The 13,889-nt window shown below is 44.1% G+C and overlaps 1 long non-coding RNA gene across 1 annotated transcript; it reads left to right on the plus strand.

Moving 5' to 3' along the window:
* The first annotated feature begins 1,261 nt into the window (after positions 1-1,261).
* LOC119286033 lies at positions 1,262-3,473 on the plus strand. Its single transcript, XR_005140170.1, has 3 exons — positions 1,262-2,032; positions 2,128-2,294; positions 2,914-3,473. It is a non-coding gene; the product is annotated as an uncharacterized LOC119286033 (long non-coding RNA).
* The last annotated feature ends 10,416 nt before the right edge of the window (positions 3,474-13,889 follow it).

Genomic DNA, 13,889 nt, shown 5'->3' on the forward strand with positions numbered 1-13,889 from the left:
TCACTTTAATTGCAAACGGCATTTCTAGTGAAACTCAAGAACCATTGCTTGTTTGCTGGTTTGATTAGCCAGCAGAAACTTTATTTGCTGAAACCACAATGACAACGACAATTCTTGTGGTTGTTCTGATCTCACTACCACTCAATTCTTGTACTGAAACCACAATGACAATTTGGTTCTGCATAACCTCTGTTGTATATGTGCACTAGGATGTACTCTTGCAAGCCAGGACCAACTCAAGAAGTAAATTTATTAGATCTCAGATTTTTTAGAATTGTAGATTTTTGTTGTGAGTTCAGTAGTTCATTAGCATAAGTTCAGTAAATTCAGTCACTATTTTCACACTCTTGACTGTATATTCTCTGTATATTTGACTGTATTCAGATCATGCAAGGACACTCCTGACTGCACAACAATAATCCGCGGCGCCGGCAACCGAAGCGGACGAAGTGGCTGGTCCTGCGAGTGGCGGTGGTGGTCGCCTACGTGGCGCAGGTGGGTGGCGGTGGTCATCCCCATGGCAGCGGCGCAGGTGGGTGGTGGCACTGAGCCCGACGGTGGATGCACTGGTTGCTCCCGTGCGTGGTGGTGGGTGAGGTGCGCAAGTGGGTGACGGTGGTCGAGCTGTCCAGGTGGTCGGTGGTGGTCGCCTCCGTGGCGGCGGTGCTTGTAGGCGGCGTCATTGGACCTGATGGTGGCTCGGGCGGTGGTGTTGGATGATTTTTCTTTTTGTTGCACAAATTATAACGAACTACATGTGCGACAAGCTTTTCTTTAGTTTTTATATCTTGACTCGTACTCTATCATGTTTTTAATTTATTTATTTGAATCAGAAACCGAATCAGTATTTTTATCTGTCATCCTTTATTACTTTCACCTGACATGTGGGGATGGCTGATGCGGGGGCGTCCAAACAAACTATTTATACCACGTGACCAGGTACAGGTCCAGGGTACAGATGCGTCAGAGCCCTTAACAGAGCCAACGTCCGTCCGCTCCCCCGTCATGAATCATCTGTACGTACACTATGACCCTGCAGTGTATAAATCTTTTTCAATTCTTGTATTCCTTCGACAGTGACCTGTAGCACACATCTCCATGCTTGTCTAGGCGGCTCAGATTTCGGGTTCACCTAGACCCGAGAGCCAAAATGCCACTCCCTATAGATCCCAGGATCAAAATAGTTATTTGGATCCTGTTTGGACCTATATAGGGCACGACTAGTTGTTCCCGAGAATTAGAAAAAAATGACCAACCCGCAGCTGCACATGAACTCGTCCCCAACCTCCATCCCACGACCACCCGTCCCCTGCGCTGGCCGCCGGCGCAATCACCCCCTCCCCCACGCGTCGCCGCAACTCCACGCCCAACCTCGCGCTCCTCCGTCGCTGCCCCACCCCGCGCCGCCTCCTACCTCGCCCACCCCACAGGCCGCCGCCGCAGCCCCACCGCGCATCACCTCCTACCTCGCGCACCATGAGCCGCCGTCACCGCCCCACCCCGCGCGCTGCCGCCGCCGCCACCCTACCCTGCCCCGCCACCACGGGATCCCCCATGCGCGTCGGCCGCCACCCGACGCAAATCAGTCGCCGCCCCAGCGATTCTCCACTTCCCCGTGCTATCCCTCGATGCCGGTCGGGCGCCTCCGACAGGATGCGTCGCCATGGTCCAGTCACCGGGGGTTGCTCTCCCTGACTCATAGCTGAAGGAGACCGGCAGCTTCCTCGATGGAGCACTGCAGAAGGCCATCGAGCCTACAACCACAACTAGGACGAGCCCCTCAATTTGCTAGTTTCATTTTTATTGCAATCGCAAACTCTGTTTGCCCCTTCCTTGATCCAATCTTTTGTTCTTGCTACTCCACATCGCATCCACATGCCGACGCGCCGCCCCCAACCCATGAACCTTCACCTGCTGGTTGACCTCGCAAAGCCCACCTCCACCTTCCGGGGATCTGGCTCGCAGGGTGCACGCAATCTCGTCCTGGCCAGCTGCTGCTGGGTGAAGCTCCACCAGCCTGAAGATGCAAGAGGTAGCCTTTCTTGCTAATGCTACCACTACGCTTTCTGCCAATGCTAGTTTTGTTTTTCTCCTAATGAAGTCAACGCCTTGATTTTGATGGATAAGCAAGAATAGAGGGAGATACAGAGCATGTGTAGTATATGGACTGCTCGCACGCGCTGCCACGGACTGCTCGCACGCGCTGCCACGAACTGCTCCACCCAGCGCCTCCACACCCCGGGCGTCGCCTGCGTGCCACACCGTAGCCACTTCTCCCACACGTTGATGAAGAGGTAAGCCGTCCATCTGTACTCCAGCTTCACAGTGACACACAAGGAGCAACAACTACTGCTAGCACAGTCCTGCCACCTCCCTTTCCAATCTACTCTTGCTCGCCTCCTTCCCTATGTTTCTTGCGCCAAACCAAAAGGTGCACAAGACATGTTTGATAAAATGGCTAGCTGAAGATAGAACTGTTGTGTAATCGTGTTTCCCTTTGGTTTAATTTTTCTTTGTTCATGTTCTATTATTTGCCCAATTATTTACTGCGCAAAATACCTCCATCCCAAGCACTTATATCATGGAGTGGGGAAAAGTTGTAATTTTTCTATAAGCACTTTATAATTGGCTAGAAAATAGGAAAAGAAAAAGAAAAAAAAACGAGATGTAGCAGTGCATTGAAACACAACATCTACTAGTGCTTCTGTTTTGATTTAGATATTCCCAGCATTTCTTTGCCTAGGATGTGTTTGCGTTCATATATGTAAGAAAACTATTGTAGCTAAGTGTTCACTTTGATTTTCCTTTGCTTCACGCTGTGACATACATAGTCTGATGTGCTTATATATTTTTTTGCTGAACTTATAAGTAGATGATTCATTGTATTCATCATCTTATAGTGCTTGTTGCCAGGTCTGTCTCTCTTTCCTCCCCTGCTCACCGTCCTGTGCGGCAGTGGACGCGACTACTTGAGGGAACAAAGCCCGGCTTCCGAACACCGGCAGTCTCCCTGCACCCTACAAAAAATTAAATAAATCGCAAGTTCAGAATCAAGAAACCATGAAGTTCAAAGACAACAAAGTACTACCCGATGTTGTTCGCCAACGATCTTTAGTTTCTTTAGCAGTTCGTACACATTTTGCCAAAGCTAGTATGTTCGGAACCGTAAGTTGATAGCTGACCGACAGGGACAACAATGTTGATGGCGATTGAAGAAGGATCCCAAAATATTATTATTGGGACCGAAGGCCAAGTTTTATGCACGGTGTGAGAGGATTTCAGGAATTGTTCTAAAGCGGTCGATGGCTTTCGAGAGATGCGATCATATCTCACAAGTTTCTAGGGGGTTCAAGATCATTTATATAAGAAGGAAATGTCAAAGGTTCAGACGGCAGCACACTTAAAAATACTGGTGAAAAATCTGAACATGTGTAGTGCAATTATGGGGAAAAGCTTGAATTTTTATCGCTTAACCTCTGTTGATCTCTCCTATAGTTTTTGTTATGCGTTCTTCATTGAGTGGTACAACTGAACATATCCACGGGAGATCCATGCTATGGTACAGATTTGTGAAATTAGTTTGTACTCATTAGTATTGTTTCATTGTGGTTAACGGGCGCATGACCTCATGTGTTCACTATTTATTTCTTTGCTTGATTTGTACCCAAATTATTTATTAATATTGTGATTCGAGTGCCTCGTGCATGGATGTCATTTGTAGCACACAAAGGTGCTTGTGTTAATACATACGAGAGGAACATTCTGCTAGTGATAAAACAAAGGATCGAATGCTAAAATAATTTGTTTTCTGTGTTTCTAAAAAATTCAAGAAGTTCAAATTAAAAATGATAGGGTTGTTCAATGTTCTTAAATAATCCAATTATTCCAGTTTCTAAGAAAACTGCAAGTTCAAATAAAAAACAAAGTACAAAAGAAAATAATATTTTTGTTACTACAATGAATGAATCCAAGAAGATCAAATTAAAATAACTAACTAGCTCAAAAATGAATTTTCCCCTTTTTTATAAAAAACTAGTAGTTCAAATTTAGAAAATAGAACGGTTTGATGTTTATTACAAAACTCAGATTCCTTGAGTTACTAAAAGATAGACCAAGAAATTCAAATTAGAATAACAGAGTAGTGCGATGTTTATATACCACAAAGAAAACAAAGCATCACCTAGAAAATATTAACTCTAGAAGTTCAAATTTAATAAATTGGAGAGTTTAAAGAAAACCCAAATTCTTTCTATAAGTAGGAAAAAAAATTAAAGTATGAAGTTCAATTTAAAAAATATGTTTGATTCTTATTTAAAATTTATATATTTTCTAAGAATAAAACCAAGAAGTCCAATTTACAAAAATAGAGAAGTTCACTATTTATAAAAAACTCACATTTTCTTAGTACTAAAAGAAATAAAATCTAGAACTTCAAATTTTCATAATTCTAAAAAACACACACAAAGAAGTTCAAATAGAAAAGTTAGAGCGGTTCGGTGTCTATAAAAAACTCAGATTTTTCCCTTACTAAAGTGAAACAGGGAGAAGTTCAAAGTGATAACAACCAGAAGTTCATGTGCTGCACGGTGTGTGTTTCATACGAGAAAAAAGAGTAAAAAGGAGAAGTCTAATTTTTTTGCTAGAAGTTCAAGTGATCTTCCCTCGGATGTTCAAAAGTTCTTGTTAGAGAGGTTCAACGTGTGTTTACATGTTCAAAAAACACAAAAAAGATGTTGTGTCTCATGTTTTAAAATAATTCTATCAATCTATTACAAATTTGGAACAAAAATACTCTAGATGAAAAAAGTTATTTTCTATTCAACAACTTTCCAAGGGGTGTACCGTATATTCGAAAAACAAATGGTTAATATAAATTGATGTATGTTGTTCAAAAATAAAAGCTTAACCGTTTTAAAAAAAGTTGCGTCTTTTCAACAAGTCTCTAAGGATTTATCATTAGTGGAACTCTGAGGAACGGGCGACAAATTACAAACAAAAATATGTGGCCGAAGTTCAATATGAAAACAATAAGCAGTTCAACTACTATACGGAATGCATTTAAGATGAGAATAAAAGAATATAAAATTAAAAGCCTAAAACATTTGTTGCAAGAAGTTCACGTGCTCCACCCTGCACGATTCAAAGATTATATTACGAGACTCTGACCTTCAATTATATGTTAAAAAAAGAGGAAAAAACAACAACATTTTTGCCATTTTTAAAACTGGTCTCAAACATCAATGAATTCGTAACACCTGTCTACATGAAAAAGTTGCTCCTATTCATAAGCTTTCCAACGGTGTATTATATGCTACATTCCGATGTACGGTTTAAAAGTTTCATGTATACCAATTAAAACACGTTTTTATGTATTGAAAAAAATTCTTTTGAACCATCACGAGTATGAAAAAAATGATCAACGCGGAAACGTTGTGTGTTTTCAACAATGTTCCATCGGTATGTCATTTGCTCAATTCTGGTAAGTGGTTGGGAGTTACGGACAAAAAACAGCACGTGAAAAACAGAGTGACGTTCAAACAGAACAGCTCTAGAAGTTCAACCTAAAAGTTTGATCTCAGAAGGCAGAACGTATGATCTCAAAGTTCAGATTGATAACTGCCAGAAGATCACGTACTACACGGTGTGCATTTTGTATTAAAAAATATTGAAAAAGCAAAGCCTAAAAGTTTTGTTGCTAGAAGTTCAAGTGCTTGGCCCGAGAAAGTTCAAAAATTCTTGTGAGAGAGATTAAACAAAAATAGGTGATAGAAGTTCAAAGTGAAAACAACGAGAAGTTCAACTACTACACGGAATGCGTTTCAGGTAAGAATATAAGAATAAAAAATAAAAATCTTAAAAATTTTGTTGCAAGAAGTTCACGTGCTTTGTCCGGGGAAGTTCAAAAGTTCTTGCGAGAGAGATTCACCTTGTATTTCCATGTTCGAAAACACAAAAAAGAAAATTTTTTTTTGCACTTTAAAATAATTTGATTTCACAAAATAGGTGATAGAATCCACAAAGAAGTTGAGTTATTATTTGGGAGCAATTTGATTTCAAAAATAAAATAAAAAATTCAGATTACAAAAATGGAAAAAGTTCATGTACTACATGGTGTGTGTTTAATATGAGAAAAATGAATAAAAATGCAATATCCAAATTTTTTGTAGTTATAAGTTCAAGTCATCGTTAGGAGAAAGTTAAAAAATTATTGTAAAAGAGATTTGTACAAAAGGAATATATTTTGTGTAACACTGACAAATGGATGAGAAACTTACAAACGAAAATACATCACAGAAGTTCAACGTGAAAACAGTAGGAAGTTCAACTACAAACCTGTATGAATTTGAGATGAAAAACTTTTAAAACCGTCGCGAGTATGAAAAAATGATCAACACGGGAAAGTTGCGTGTTTGCAGCTTTCCACCGGTATATCACTTGCTCAATTCTGGTGAGTGTTCTCGTGAGTGGATGGAGAGCTACGGGCAAAAAAACACATGAAAAACAGAGTGAAGTTCAAGTAGACATGCCGAGAAGTTCAAGTTCTTCACGCGATGCATTTTGGAAGAATCTGTTTCGCGATAATGACAGAATGAATGATCCTGCCGTTTTTGAAATTACATGAAAACCGCCAGGAATAAGAGAAAACCATCAACATGAAAACGTTTCGCATTTTCCATAGCTTTTCAACGGTATATTATTTGTGCCATCCCTACAATGTGTGTAGAAATTACGACAAAAATATGTTTTAAGCCATTTTCGAAACTAACTTAAAATCGTAAAGAATTGGGAGAAACAATATATAACAAAAAGTTTCGCATTTGTTTAAGCTTTTCAACGCCATATCATTTGCTGCGTTCGGACGTATGATTAAAAAATTAGCTCGAAAATACAAACTCGGTGGAACTTGTACCGTTTTCTAAATTACTTTTAAACCGTTCAAAATTAGGAAAAAAGTTTCAACATGAAAAAGTAGCACATGTTCATAAGCTTTCCAACGCAATATCATTTGCCTCAATTGGATTAGCCGTTTAGAAATGACATCAAAAATACAAACTCGGCTCTTCGGTTTGTGAAATTTTATGATTTTCCAAATTACTCTTTAACTATAGGGAATTAGAGAAAACTTTCAACATGTGGAAGGAGCGGTTTTGCAGCAGCTTTCCAACGCCATATTATTTGCCTCATCCCGATAAACAGTTTGGAAATGCGATCGAAAATACAATTCACGTTTTTTGTATGAAGAAAAAACGGTTTCAAAACTGCTCTTAAATCGCTTACATTTTGCCCGAAATTTAACTTGGATCATGATACTCATGTCCATAGCTTTCCAACGGTACATAGCAAGCCCCATTTGGGCAATGTTGGCCGAAGTTCAACCTAGCACAGGGGGAAGTTCAGGTCGAACAACTCAGGTAGTAAAATTACAAGAAACGCGAGTTCATCGTGACACGAGTGCAAAATCCGCCAATGAGCGAGATTCCTATTTAAAATGGGTATTTAGTTGCTAAAAAACGTTTCTAGATTACACTAACATCATATAGAACATGACTAATCACAATAATTCGCGCGGGGATACACAGTTACGTAGATAGCCCGAAGGTCGGGTTCGTACAGAGGGAAGTTCAGGCGCGTTACTCAGGCAGGCCAGGTTGTGATCAGAATATTATTATGATCCCATGATCATAATATATATAGGGTGGGTCTATTCTAATAACACCCTTAAGAGTCTTATTCTAATAACACCTGCTTATTCTGATAACACCCACCGACCCGAACACCCCGCACCGCCGGAACCCCGCCGAACTGCAAAAACGAAAAAAACCACCCCAGTCGGCCACCCCCACGCACCCCACCCCAATCGAACCCACATTCTTCCCCGATCAATCCCCACCCACCTATCCTCAATGCCCACGCCCCATCGCCACCACCCCCAATCCCTAGTCCCCACCCCCACGAGCATGGCGCTCCGGCGCGGCGCAGGATCCGGATCGGGATCGGCCCCCCTAGCGCCCCACTCCTCCTTTGTCTGCCCCCGCACCCCAACCTTCCTTCAACTCCGCTGGCAACCACGGTAGCCGCCGATGTGTCGCCGACCTGCCATGACCCACCATGGAGTGCGCCTTGTCCCATATCCGCCGCCTCCCCGCTCAACTGGCTTCCTCCCTCTGGTCAACCGCCATGGCTGCCTCCATGGAAACCAGCGCCGCCACCTTCAACCACCGCTACCAGCTGCCTTCGGATCCGGTGCATCGGCTCCCTGGCCCGCCAACCACTGCGCCACGTACGCGGATCCACCGGATCCCAGGCTCCGCTCCTTCCCCCAACCTTCTCCTTCAACGGCGGTCAACCCGCGGCAACTAAACGGGCTCCTTCCCCAATGGTGGCGGCGCGAAGCTTCTGCAGTTTGTGGCATGCGCGGCTGCAGTGCAGCAGGTGCGTGCTTGCAGTCCACCAGCGCGACAGCCCGATGGATGCACTCCGACCTCTACCATCGACCTTCACGAGCGAGATGCGCGCGCCGGCGGGCAAACATAGCCCGCCCAACCTCTCACCCCACCCACATCAGCGAGCAGGGAGGGGAGGGCCAGCAGCACGCACATGCCTCTTCCCATCCCCATCCAAGCTCCGCCAACGACTTCCGGCGCCGTTGCATCATCAGGATCCGGCGTTAAACCTCCTGCGCGCGACCAGACTGTGTTGGCCTAGAGCAGTCGCTTCCTGCACCTGTAGTACATCCAACGGCGCCGTGCAGTGCGGCCAACGATGATTTGCCGGACCACAAACGACGGCTTGCACACCCGTGTTGCCTTCGGGCTCCTCTTGCTCTTGCTACCTCTCGTCTTCAAGCTCCTTCGGCCTTGCCGGAAGTGCGTTGACATGTTCTTCCGGTGCTACCATATGTGTTCGGTTGGCGGGCCCGTGCAGCTCGGTTGCCACCCCGTGCAGCTCGGTTGCCACCCCCGTGCAGCTCGGTTGCCACGGCCGGCCTCCAAAGCCTCCCCCCAACCCCGACACTAGACGGCGCCGCCCCGCCATCCCTTCGCCGCGATGCACGTGAGATACACCACCCCAAGGGCCGTCTCTCCTTCCACCGGCGACGGTCGCGGCAGTGCACTCGTCCCTCTCTTTCACTGGAGTTTGCTTTGCGTTGATCTTCCGGTTGAATTTGCATGGTTTTTTTTAGTTAATTTTTTAAAAGGAAATCAATTCCTTTACATGAGGTGTGCAGTTTACTTGTGCATATTTCCATATAATTTTGCACTTACTCCTGCAGTGCACTCGATGCGGTCCGCTCTGACCATGCCCGGAGTTTAGATGGGAGCTTGATGAGGTTCACATTCAAATGTACTACTCGACAGTGGTTCAGCAACTCATCCCATGCAGCTCGGTTTGCACAGGCGTGCGGTTTGGTATATCACCCCGTGCAGCTTGGCTGTGGTGGCGTACAGTTTGTGCACGTTTTTTTACTGCAAGTTGTGCATCATGCGGTTTGATCTGGAAAGGCGTTGACCATACAGTACTCAGATAATGTATGTCTCATGCAGTTCGGCAAACGTGTGAGTGCAGCTTGGCATGTAATTTCAGTGGGGGTTGCATTTTTTTGAATTTGTTGTGCCATGCGATGTGTGGTTGCTGGATGTACTTCTTTTTGAATTACTATTGGTTGTGTCTAGAGGTTCATTTCATCTTTCTCAAGTGGTTCATTTTGATGAAAGAAAAAAAAGATAGGAAACGAAACTAATGCAGTGCACTAGCCTCTACTCTGGAGTCCCGACGCGTTAACACAAAGAAGAAAAAATGGACAAAACAGAAGAATGCAGTGCACTTGGTTCGTCACTACAATCCCAAAACATGTTAATGAAAAACACTATCAACAGTAACTCATGCGATTCAAAGAATAAAAAAAGATAGAAAAATGAAAATAAAAGTAATGTGGTTCAATTCTTATGGTATTTTGAGGTTCACTTATGCCCGATGTGAAGCGCACTTCACTTCTTCGTCTGAGAAAAATTTACGCCCGACAAAACAAATCATGAAGTTCGCTTGACTGTTCGATGCAGTGCGTTCTTCTGTCTGATGACGTACACACGGAGATTTGTGTATGTCGCAAAAAACAGAGTGTCTATGTTTCGGTATTTTGTTCGCGAAAAACAATGTGGTTCACTTTGATATATGTCGCGGCTCACTTGCCCTTGTCTTTGCTGTCCACTCTAGTTCATAAAAAAGTTGAAAAAAAGACAACAAAACCAAAACACGTTTGGGAAAATTTACGTCCCACAAAAAAAATCATGCAGTGCACTTGTCGTTATGATGAAGTGCGGTTTTTAGTCTGAAAGCAGTGCGGTTTTCTTTCTGATGCAGTACACACGACGATTTTGGGTCGCGAAAAAACAGTGTCTGCATTTCGTTGAAAATCAAAATTGCTGTTAAATCGTAAGGAATCAGAGATAGTGTTCTACACGAAAAAGTTGCGTCCTGTCAATATCTATCCAACGGAGTATAATTTGAACCATTTCGACAAGCGGTTTGAAAAAATTTCATGAAAAACGGCCGCTGCCTCTCGTCATCAGCCACACGATTTTCAAAATTAACTAAAAACCGTAAGGAATCTCAAAAACATTTCAACATATGAAAGTTGTGCCTTGTCCGTAGATTTCCAACGGTGTATCATATGCTTCATTTGGACAAACGATTCAAAAACTGGAGAGAAAACAGTACCGAAAATTTCAAAAAAATTAAAAAACAGAATTCCGCGATTTAGTAAATTTGAAACTGCTCTTAAATCGTAACGAATTAGAGAAAATAATAGATACGTAAAAGATGCGCCTCGACGATATATATCCAACGGTGTATCGTTTGCTTCATTCCGGCGAGCGGTTTAGAAAAAAACGCGAAAAACGCTCGCTGCCACTCGTCATGGGCCGCACCATTTTCAAAACTGCTCTTAAACTGTGAGGAATCTTGAAAAGTGTTCAACATGGCGAAGTTGCGTATAATCCATAGCTTTCCAACGGTATATCATCCGCCTCGTTCTGATAAACGGTTAAAAAACTAGAGCAAAAACAGTACCGAAAAAACACTGTGTACAGTTTTTTATGACACGAAGTTCACTAGTGTGTATTGAAGTGCTTTTGCTACAGAAAGTGCAGTGCGCCTGCGTTGAGCGTGCAGTGCGGAAGTGTTATCAGAATAGTTATTCTGATAATATTATCAGAATAGACCGGCTATATATATATAGTGGCACTATTCTAATCCTGGGATTACAATAGTTATTTGGATCACAGCCAGCCCTATAAGGGCCCGATCGCATCTTACTGAGATCGCGCAAGCAAAAGAAAAAACCCAAACGCCCCGCCCTGTTTATCCCCTTGTTGCTCCACCACCACCCCCCGACCTCTGGCCGCCGCCCACCCTGCTCCGGCGCGCCTCCCACCCCCGCCTCCTTCCGGGCGCTCCGCCGGCCCCGCCTCCTCCTGGCGTGCTGCCACCCCCACCTCTTCCAGCGCGAGGTCGCCGCTACCGCCTACTTCCTGGCGTGCCGCCAGCCCCGCCCCCTTCGGCGCGAGTCCGCCGGCCCCACCTCCTCCTGGCGCGGCGTCGCCCCCTGTACCTGACGCACCCCCCGCTGCCGCCGACCCGCATCCCGCCGCCCAGCACCTTCCCGTCGCGCGCCTCCCAACACCGGGGCGCCGCCGCCCACAGGTTCTGTAGATGCTGACCTGCCACTGCACCGCCGCTGCAACCTGCAGCTCACTCTTCCTCGCACATGTGTCAGCAACACAAAAGTGGGTCGCTGCAGTCCACCTCCTGCTACAGCAGAAGGATGACTCCTTCAGGATGCATCTCACACTCATGGAGGCAGTGCTATCTCCGGCGAGCTCCTCCATCCCTAAGCGCGATGCTTCCACTACCGCGTCCTCCTCACGTTCCCTTCCCCATCCTTGTGTATGCCTATTTCGATGTGGAAAACTCCACAAACTAGTTCGCATCACGTATCAGGGCGCGGCCATAACATGCTAGCAATATTATGCTTTGGCTGCTAGTAATGTGTTTGTGCTAATGTCTAGTAGGAACTCTAGTTGTACTGATAAAAGAGAACCAAACCATCATATAAGGGAAAAGTCGCATCTCTCTATCCTTGATCTCTCTATGATACAGATATGGACGTATATGCAATTAGTAAAATTCCTCTTTTATATTGCTTGTTCATTAATCATTCACGCATCATGTCCTAAAAGAAATACAGTGTGCTCTGTTTGAAAAAGCATGTGGTCAGCACATGTTTGTTATTATATGGATCTGAAGGTTTAACAAACAAACACATTCAGATTTCTCTTTATTCGTATAAAGGTTGGAGTGAGGTAGCGCTTATTTCCTATATAGCTACTCATTTTGGATGCAGTTTTAACAATCAGGCTAGGGAGGTGGTGAGCGTGGGTAGGCTAGCCAAACCTTCCCTCCACTGGGTCAACCGGCAGCGTCGCCCACCACCGTACTGTCCTACGGCAACAGCCCCAACCTGGGCAGGCGTGCTTTCTGCGACTTGCTCCTGCACATGGATGTCTTGGTGAGGTAAAAACTTCTGTTAACTTAACTTAGCTACCTCAACTGATTGAACTGCAGGGGTTGTGTGCAGTCTGATGTGGTGCTAGTGTTTGGTTAATGCAATTTGGAAGAACTTGTGTATCTAAAATTCGAACTCTGCATTTTGGTGTATTCTTATTTAGAAGTTCAGGTCATCATAAGTTGCTTCGGTTTAGCTAGTTACTGTTGTAAAAAAGTTCAGCTCGTCATATTTGAACATCGGCAGAAGAGCTGCTATAGTCTCCTGCTATATGCTTGTTATATGCCTAAATAGTACATGCTCAACCAAAGCAAGTAGTTATAGTCTCCTGCTATATGCTTAAATAGTACATTTTTCTGTATTCTTGTTCGGAAGCTCAAGTCATTCAAAGAGAGCAAATAGTACAGGCTCAACCAAATAGTGAAAAGTCTACTAGAGTCGAAAAAATATAATGACACAAAAATGCAACTCTGCACTTTCCTCAAAATGGTCATCATATTCTTAAGAAGATCGGAATTGCACTATTTGGTTGAGCTAGTACTACCAGACTGAACAAAATGCAGAGTTGGATTTTAGAGCCTGGACATTTTCAGACATTTTCAAAAGTGGTCAATTGAACCTGAACCAAAAAGATTGACCTGAAATTCGTTTGGGCTAGTTACTACCAGGCTGAAAAAATTGTAATAGGTGGATAAGTGGTTTTGTACTATTTTCTATTGTGTGGTAATGCTCGTACCCCATGGCCATGGAAGGTTCAGATGTTGTGCTCTTCTTTTCTAGCTGATTCATGTTCTATTTTGTAGCTTTAATGATATTCTATACACTGATGGCGAGAGTTCAACCATGGCTATACGCCAAGTTCTACTATGGCTATATGTCGGCCATCGTGAAGTCCTACTATAGCTATATGCCAAGTTTAATTATGGTTGTATGCGTGTGCTTCCAGGCTACTATTGAACGTGTCTTGGCCTTCATTTTTATGGGTTATAGTCTCCTGCTATATGCTTGCTTTTGCTATCAGCATGTTCATGCAAGTGCCTCAATAATTTGAAATTTAAACTTAAACCTAAAACTGAACTTCTACCTCTTTGCTACAGCTGCGGTCGTCGGAGTCCTTTAAGCGCTTGCACTAGTGCTTCTAACTTGGCCATGAAGGCACTGCATGGTGTGCCATCTCCCGTCTGCCGCCGCAGCTGCCATGTGTCCTCGCGACCTCTGCGGCCAGTCACCAACGCCCTATGAGTGCGCCCTAAGTCTGGCATGGGGAACATGCTAATGTGTGTGTTTCTGCGCTGGTGTGTGCGTGCATGCTCACATTTATGCG

This window comes from Triticum dicoccoides, chromosome 4A (genome assembly GCF_002162155.2).
Source record: "Triticum dicoccoides isolate Atlit2015 ecotype Zavitan chromosome 4A, WEW_v2.0, whole genome shotgun sequence".
Lineage (NCBI taxonomy): Eukaryota > Viridiplantae > Streptophyta > Magnoliopsida > Poales > Poaceae > Triticum > Triticum dicoccoides.